Source organism: Lampetra planeri, chromosome 26 (genome assembly GCF_965212315.1).
Source record: "Lampetra planeri chromosome 26, kcLamPlan1.2.h2, whole genome shotgun sequence".
Classification (NCBI taxonomy): Eukaryota; Metazoa; Chordata; class Hyperoartia; order Petromyzontiformes; family Petromyzontidae; genus Lampetra; species Lampetra planeri.
The window spans coordinates 9227373-9236781 of NC_136132.1; the positions used below are offsets into that span (position 1 = coordinate 9227373).

At 47.0% G+C, this 9409-nt stretch overlaps 1 long non-coding RNA gene across 1 annotated transcript; it reads right to left on the reverse strand.

Moving 5' to 3' along the window:
• Positions 1 to 621: 621 nt before the first annotated feature.
• Positions 622 to 7281, reverse strand: LOC144727687 (uncharacterized). The gene is made up of 3 exons (XR_013587430.1): positions 6975 to 7281; positions 5803 to 5977; positions 622 to 4078 (listed from the first exon to the last, which is right to left on the reverse strand). It is a non-coding gene; the product is annotated as an uncharacterized LOC144727687 (long non-coding RNA).
• Positions 7282 to 9409: the final 2128 nt, after the last annotated feature.

The following is a 9409-nucleotide window of genomic DNA, read 5'->3' on the forward strand; positions in this document are numbered from 1 at the left end:
CGTGAGGTACGGGTTTAATCTCTCACCCGGCTCGGCCAATTCACTCGGCGAAGTCGTATTCTGTCAGTACACATCTCCACGTCTTGTCTATTTAATGTTTTTTTGGGGGGTTGTGTCCGTGTCTCCTGCGTTCATCTCAACGTGTCTATTTCTTTTATGTATTTTCATTATTTAATCGTTCACATTGAGGTATGTGTGGCTGTGTTGGTTGATCGATTCAGAACTACCGCTGCACACTAGTTGGGACGCACTCGTCTCCAAAGACACAATGGTATTTGAAATGTAGTCTATTCTAGAATGAGTAATCGGTGGTCGTCTGAAATAGGGCCATTATCCAAAACGTCACCGATTACAAATGCTTTTAAGGCAGTTTTATGTGTCGTTTTGTAGTCAGTGGAAACCAATCATTTGCTGTTATTGTTATGATCTTTGTGAATAGTTTATATACGTGACAATAGCCCAATGGCTCTAATCATTACAATTTTATCCTTCCAAGCTCGAGATATTTAAATTCTCAACGTTTAGTAAATAGGTTTACTTTTCTACCAACTGGTCTCACTACTTTGATATTGTACATTCATTCCATCTTCATGCCATACCTGGCTCACTCATCTCTCAAAATAAACATGCACAAATGTTTACTATGCAGTTCTTTTCCACACAATAAAACACGCAAATACTCTTATCTATATACCTAGATGAGACATGGAGTTTGTATAAAATGCAGGCCAATATTTCCATAATCGAATATATGTTCCGACTGTTCTCACAGGTGTACGGACTATAAACATGTAACAGTTTAAAATGTACTCGACATATACACAAACAAGCCAACAAGACTCGGACGTTTTCCATTACGGTTAAAACATGTTCCTGTCCTCAGTTGCTTATCTGACCGCACGCTTGACTCACAATCGGAAGGTTCAAATGGAAGTGAGGGGCCTACTAAGGCCAGCTACTCACTGGGGTAAATACATCACTGTGAAATCCATCACCTCGTGGAAAGGCTGGCACCTGCCAGAAGTGTAATTTTCACACAATGGCTCAGGGCCATCGACATGGGACTGCTCGCTTGAAGAGACATTCACCGAGCGTATTATAATTTCATACACGGCCGCTCGACTTGATCTCCACGAATCCAAAAAAAAGGAATGTGGACGTTTTCTACATGTCTTGTGCTGCTGCGTGTCATTCGCTTCTCTTTAAAAGCACTCCAGATGGAGAAGGCAGAGGCATCCAGCCTTCTCTGCACCGCTGCATGGCAAACACGGCCCTTGTGCGATGCGTTAAGTATTTACATACGTCCAGTCTTCTATGTAGTCTTCCTGCACTCACCAGGTCACGTCAGGTACGCGTGCAATCGTCGTGTTCACAAACCGAAGAATCCGTGGCGTTGGGAGGGGTGCGCTACAGCGGTGCGATTCATCCACCACATAGGCTCTTAAGCTTCTTAATGCAACGAGTCTTGACAATGTGACGAAACAAAAGTTTAAGAGCCAAATGTACCGAGTGATTTTGCGTTGACGTTTGGACACAAAGTTCACACATTTCGGAAAACTGGTCATAAGCAATATATGGAATGCCATACAAAGCGTTGTGGGGAAATATTTTTACGGGTACTAAATATAATAATTTTACACAGCTGTATAAATCATAAGAAACATCAATTGTAAAAAATAACATGGCAACAACACCAAATGTATGGCTGTCTTTTTAACTTTTTTCAGCCAAGGCTGAAAGCATAAATTCATTAGCTCTGTCCATCTGTCTGTAACAGTGGCAGGCAGGGGGGGGCACAATTACTCTTAAAAACAAAACAAACTGGACAGTTTCCAAAGCGGCACAAACAGGACTCGCTCCGTGTCCCAGCCCTGCCACATGCTTCGATGTGGGATGCACCTGGACTGATGGGGCGAATTCATACTTCTGAACACGCATGTTGTGAAGTGTTACATGATCCATGCAAAATGTTTTTTGTTAAAGTTGCATTAAACTGCCCGACAAAGGTAATCAGTTTACTTAAATGGTAATAAGAATGCAAATTCTAATTTGGAGTCTCTTTTTAAGAATTGCTAAGGAATGCAAATTACTTTATAAACACTTGCTATAAAAAGCAAAGTAGAGGCAAGGTTAGATCTAAGGTTCTTTGAAAAATAAAGCTGCTATGCAAGCAGCAAAACTCCTTGCCTCCAGGCTCATAGCTGCTCTGTCACGACTATCTCCGTGGCCTCGGTGCTCCCTGATGGCTTGTACACGATGTCATTCGTGAATTTTTCCAGCATGGTTTTGGTAACGGTAAAGTTGCTACAGTCCTCTTGCCTCCATGCCAGTCCACACCTCACTTGGATAATGGCTTCCATGGTGGAGGTCTGCATTCTGTTCTGCTGCTTTGATTTGACTTTATTGACAACGGAAAATTCTCTCTCCATTGCCACGTTGGAGAAAGGCAGACTGAGTACGGCCAAGGCCAAACTGGATATGTTGACAAACATCTTTTCTCCGACTGCATTCTCTGCATTGTAGACCTCGGCCCAAAACTTCACGGTTTCTGTTTGCTGACTCCAATCTTTCATCGGCAGGAGTCTCCACTCAAGTTCCGTGTCATCCACACGATTCACAATCGAGGAGAACCGTGTCGCGAGAGGCACAATGGACTCTTTGAGCTCACAGCAACTGTATCTTGGAGTCAACCAATCCAGAAATTGCAATGTTTCCACATTTTCAGGCAAACAAATTCTCACTTGTGTGAGGAGTTCACACAGAAAGATCATGCAATGCTGTGTGACTTCTTCAGTCTTCCCTTTGCCAATGGCTGCCACGGCACTTGGCATGATGTAATTCTCAAAGTTCAGCGACAGCGCTTCTATTGGCGAGAGCTCGGCCAGCTGATGAGGAGCGACGAGCTTCTTCAAAAGACCGTAGTGATAGTCTACAAGGTCAGAATTCAGCTGTGACACTTCTGTATTCTCCATTTGAAACAATTTGTTGATGCGATGGAGATCCATAAGCTCGTGCTTCAAGAACACAAGGTACTGCTTGTTGTAGGAGTCTGTATACAATCGATGCAGCTGTTCTGCAAGAAAGCATCGCTCGTTGATTTTAGCCATTTCAAATATTTTGCTCAGCGTGTCCCAATGACTAACAATGTGGGACACTGCCTCGTATGTGCCAAGCCACCTCACATTCCCCGTTTGGGTCATTTTCAGAGGGTTTTCTCCAGAATTCAGCGACTTAAATAGATCTTTGTGCTCCAGTTGATGTTTTTTATTGTGGAAAAACCAATTGTAAGTTTCCCTCACCAAGTATTCGAGATGATTTGGCAGTGCTTCCGATGCCTTGCTTCCTGCTAGATGGAGAGATCGGCAAATGCATCTGAACACCACAACATGCTCCACAGACTCCTTTAGGATCATGGAAATAGACTTCTCACATCCAACATCCATGCTCGCACCATCAACACCAACCCCAATGAGCCGCTCGATTGGCAATTCATCCTCCTGCAGACAATCCATGATGGTCTTACAGATATCCTCTGCACTGCTCGACTTCATTGTGAGAAGCCTGTAAAATGTTGTTATAATCAGTTCCTGCTTCGTGCTGTAATATTTAATGAGTAAACACAAGCAGTTTTCACAACTGACATCGGTTCGCTCATCAATAATGAGGCTGTAATATGCGGCGGACGAGCATATATCTTCGACCAGTTCCTTGTGGAGTGAGGGAGCGAGCACGTTGGTGATCAGCCTTGTGCACTTTGTCCGGTGTAGCTTCAGAGACTTGAGGGTGTCGGACTGTGGGTCGAGTTTTGAGATCATGTCTGCCAGATGGTCACAGCTCTGCAGGGAGTAATGCTCAGCTGTGAATGCTGAAATGCGAAGCTCGGCATCTTTCACATCGCTCAGCGTTGAATAGGTAGCCAACTGAGCAATTACACCTGAATAACTTATACTGCTTTGGCATCTCTGGTGCTTCTTGGTTTTGCAATGATCCATCAGGTCCTTTTTTCGAGCGTGCAGCGTCACGTTGCATATCCTGCACCCAGCCATGAACTTGTTTCCTGGAACTGGAGACAGCCATCCTGTCGGAACAAAACAGCATGAATACAGTTAACAACATCTGTACTCATCTTTATTAGCAACCGAGTCAGATTTGCTTGAACAAATGCTGAACTGTCATTTATCAAGGACCTTCTCAATTAAATATGGGTCCTATCAATCCTGACTAATGATAATAAACTGAATGTAGGAAACTGGTCCAGTTTTCTTGTGTTGAATGAATGCTCCTGAAATTACACACTCCCAGAAGGCCATGTGGCTGATGGGATGTATAAAGAATTGTAAAATCTTTTAAAGAGAGACAGCTATGTGAAGTACATTGTCCACTTATTGATTTTGTTACTTGTATTCTCCAAAATGGCACCAATGATTGTCTCACATCTTGGGAGTTGTTAAAAGTGCCTCCAGCTGAACATTGCTAAAACTGAAGGCCTTCTCTATCAGCCCAAATCCACAATCAGTTTAGACTCCAGTTTGAACCTGCGCGGCCTGAACTTTAGACGTTACACTGGCAAAGTGCAAGCGCTAAACTTCACAGTCTACGTCGCCCCTTGAGCTCTCTTCTTGACAGGACATAAAGAACCTCTTAATTCCTTGCACCAAATATGATTGAGACTCTGGATGACATCAACGCACCACCACCAGTTTTACAACAAGCATCATCTCCAACCGGCACAGGACACGAGAGAGTGGGTGGCCAACACCACGCCCACCCACCTTAGTCTCCCTATTGCTGTTTACAAACCACACCAAGGTATTAGTTTAAGGCTGAGTCGACCTTGGAGAGGCCCAGGGCTGGATTAGATAAGTCACTGGTGTTGGCAGTGAGCGGAAACTAAACTCTGGTTGCTTGGTTCGTATCACAGCACGCTAACCGCTATACTACTTCTCCCCACATCTCACAACTACCATCTCCAACACCACCACAATCATCATCACCAGTTTTACCAGCACCACCATATCCACGAGCATTCTCCAAAGCTATTCTATCCTGGCCTATAGCAATATCTTCAGGTGCTAAATATGAATGTGAAGGTCTGCTAGCCGCAATGAGAGGGCTTCAGGACAGTCTGTGTAATTTTGGTATTCCACAATTAAAGGAGCACGGACTACAGAGGTTTATTATATGGATCATAATTTGTGTTGCATGACCACCATTTATGAAGATGTTCACATCGGCCTATTGATGTTCTTCGAGGACATCTGTAAAAAAAGATTTGCGTATAAATCTTGACTTAAAGCTTTCGTGACTGCAGGAATTAATATTCTTTGGGTCTTTCTGTAAAGTTACGTAGATAGGTTCAAAGGAAATAATAAAAACCAAAAACTACCGACGTTTCATTCGCAACACAAGCGGTCGCCTTCAGGAAGACGACCGCTTGTTTTTGTTATTTTCTTTGAACCTATCTACGTGACTTTACCGAAAGACCCAAAGAATAAGAGTTGCGTAGTTAATCAGATTCTTCAAGTATAAAGATTATGATTCTGAAAGTCAAAGGCAGGAGTTGCAATGTTTGGGTCTCCAATGAGGAGGTGTTTATTCCGGACGTCCACATTGTTCCAATCTGTTCACAATAATTCTTCTGGATCTGGGATCGGGACGTGAGTGTACGGCCCAGGTACATTGTTGACGTCTTGATCGATATGTAGGTGGTCGTCATTGACAACAAAATGTGTAAACTCCCAAAGCTGTTCCCCCCCAGAGTAAACTCTCCCAGAGACGATCCTATCCCAGGGCTCCACGCACCTTTGAGTGCCGGAACGCGCTCCCACGCCGCCGTGTACTTCTGCTTGTACTGCGTCTTCTGCTTGCTCGGCACCACCACGACTGTGGCAGTAACAGCAGGGTCGGAAGCAGGGTCAACAGCAGGGTCAACAGCAGGGTCAACAGCAGGGGCATCTTCCACTTCGACTTCCATCAGCTACGCGAGACGAGGTAGACACGGAGGAACAGAGAGGGAAATAAAGAGGGGAGGGGAGCGGGAGAGAGACATAAGCTTCTGGGCAACAAGTGCAGCTCCAGACGTCACAAACCACGCGCTTCATCGTCCCAGTGTTCGTTCCTCAGTTATTCCTGTAAGCTACACTCACCTGTGTTTGATGCGTGTATGTACAGATGTGTATGTGCCCATGTGCGTCTGTGTGGCTGGTGCTCACATCTCGACTTTGTTGACTTTCAAGACCAATATTACCATCTAAATTGTCTTGCTGTGGTTGTCACACCTGATGATAATTGCTTGTGTTGCAATTGAAACGTCGTCATTTAATTTAGTTGTTTTCACTTATTTTATTTTTTACCTACGTGACTTTACCGAAAAAACCAGAGTCTGAATACTTGCAGTCACGAAAGCTTCAAGTCTAGAATTAATCTCTGGTCCGTTTTCAACATTATGGGTCTCATCAGCAGTCAGGCTTGTCAAACAATCCTGATCGATTACCAAATGTGTATCTCTGTGTATGTATCTGTCTGTATGGGCATTTTTCTACGTCGCTGTGCATCTCTCTGCTTGTGTGTACTGAACAGGGCGACGAACCGGGCGACCTGAGTTCACACTCACGGCCAACACCAGTGACGATTATCTGAACCGGTCATGGGCCTCTCCTAGGTCGACTCAGCCTCAAATTAGTACCTGATGCGGTGTATAAACATCGAGACAAAGGGGGGCGGGCGTGGTGTTGGCCACCCAGCCCCTCGTGTGCCGTGCCGGCCTTAATAGGTGCTCGCTAACAGCACTTGCCCCCACATCAGGTAACATGGGAGAACTTTGTACTGTACACCACACGTGTGTATCGCGCTGTGTGCAGTATCTCTCTATGCGTGTATGTCTCTCCGTATCTCTCCATCCCTGCCATCTCTCTGGATATATCTACATATCTATATGTGCCTCTGACCCTCTGTGTAACTACACCGTGTCTCACCATCCCCGTTGTTTCGATGCGGCCGTCTGGTTCCAGCGGCGGAGATGACGGCGGCGGTGGAGGAGAGGCGGGAGATTGGCACGGCGAGCCTTTCATGGCGAGGCTCGAAGTGCCGACGTGGATCATTGCGAGTCTCTTCACCGAGGGCGAGAGACTCGCCCCGAGAGAGTCGATCGCCGAAGAGGCCGAGTCGCCCCGCGAGTCTTCGCGTCTCTCTCTCGCCCCGAGGCGCTGACCCCGCGGCGCGGCCTAGGCCAGGCTCCACTCAGCGGAGCGCGCGCGCGCGAGTCGCCGCGTCACGTGGGCATCCACACAACCCCTCCCACACAACCCCTCCCACACAACCCCTCCCACACAACCCCTCCCACACAACCCCTCCCACACAACCCCTCCCACACAACCCCTCCCACACAACCCCTCCCACACACTCCAACCGCACCCCCTCAACCACACCCTCCTCCATAACCCCACCCACTCCCTCCCCCTCAACCCCACCCACACCCTCCTCAATAACCCCACCCACTCCCTCCCCCTCAACCCCACCCACACCCTCCTCAATAACCCCACCCACTCCCTCCCCCTCAACCCCACCCACACCCTCCCCTATAACCCCATCCACCCCCTCCCCCTCAACCCCACCCACACACCCTCCTCCATAACCCCACCCACTCCCTCCCCCTCAACCCCACCCTCCCCTATAACCCCACCCACCCCCTCCCCCTCAACCCCACCCTCCCCCTCAACCCCACCCACACCCTCCCCCATAACCCCACCCACACCCTCCCCTATAACCCCACCCACCCCCTCCCCCTCAACCCCACCCACACCATCCCCCATAACCCAAACCCACACGCCCCCTCAACCCCACCGACCCCCCTCAACCCCACCCCAACCCGCACCCCCTCAACACCCCCCAACCCATCATGAGGCCTCCTTTGCCAGAAGCAAAATATAATAGGTTTTTTTTAAACCCTTTTTTCTGGCAACAAAACTGACACATTTTTTCAAGGAATCATGTTTGCATTAACCACAATACCTGCGGTCAGAATGCAAACAAAAAACAACTCTGATAATGCATGCATTGTCCTTGAAATTGATTGGTCCACACCAGAAACAGCTTTTCTTAGAGCCCAGTCTCACATGGTGTTGGACCAGATGACGCCAAAAGGCGCACAACTCAAAGACAACGCACTATCAGAGTATGAGGGCACGCGGGGTAAGCATTAACATGAGGCCTCCTTTGCCAGTAGCAAAATATTAGTTTTTTTTTACCCTTTTTTCTGGCAACAAAACTGACCTTTTTTTCAAGGAATCATGTTTGCATTAACCACAATACCTGCGGTCAACCCCTCAACACCCCCAACCCTCCCTCTCAACACCCCCAAACCCACCCCCCAACACTCCCACCCATGCCCCAACCCCACCCTCACCACCCGGGGACCGCAGTGAAATTCTCATTGACAGTTCACTCTCGGGCAAGGGACCGCGTCGCTCTCCGGTGATGCACGTGGTAGTTGAACCGGCATTGGCTGCTTGTTTTGACTTTTGTAACGACCGAGGCAACGTACCACTTACGGCCTCACATTTCAAGGACGTGTGAACGGAGAGTCGGGAAGTCAATCGGAGGCTTGAAATAGTTGTGTCCGAATAAAGGCTCTTAATAAAGCAAGAAGAACGTGCGTTGGCGTCACTACACCATGAAACCGGAGTTCCCGGAGAAAAACAACGCGTCCGCCGGGGTGTGCAGCCATCTCCTGGCAAGCCAGGGTGTTGCGACCTCGACGACCACGGATTGGGAGAGCTAAACACGTCTTGTGATCGATCCCCTCGCCTCCACGGTGGTGATGGGGCGCATAGCCACAACATCCTCTCCCTAACACATTGGAAGCTATCCATAATCTGGATTTCCCGTGGAAATAAGTTGACGCTGTTACGGCCCTTTCCAATGTCTCGCCGCAAAATAAAATGTTGGACGCGCTCCAACGGCCTTCCACGTTATTTCTCTCCAGCAGATTTGATTAAAAACCAGTAAGTGGATTCGGTGTCTCATCAACAGCATTGTGCAACGAATTGTTGGGTTTAAGATCAAGATGGAGTTGATTGTGGCCAAAGTTACCAACTGCGCATACAGCAGGAGAGGAAAACTGTCAATGGCAGCGATTAGGGCCAAATCAATAGCACTCGATGCGAGGGGAATGCAAGAATCGTTTCGCCTCAATACCACCGCCCACATCTACATTAAATTCAGGCAAAATGTACTTTTTGAAACATTAAATTAAGCCAGAAATATATTTCAAAATGTACTTTTTGTACATTAAATTCAGCCAAAAATACAAATAAAAACGAAATAGAATGTACTTTTTTACATTGTCTTACCATTCCAAAGAATAAACTTCTACACAACTGTTAAATAACACAATTCAAACAATGTGGTC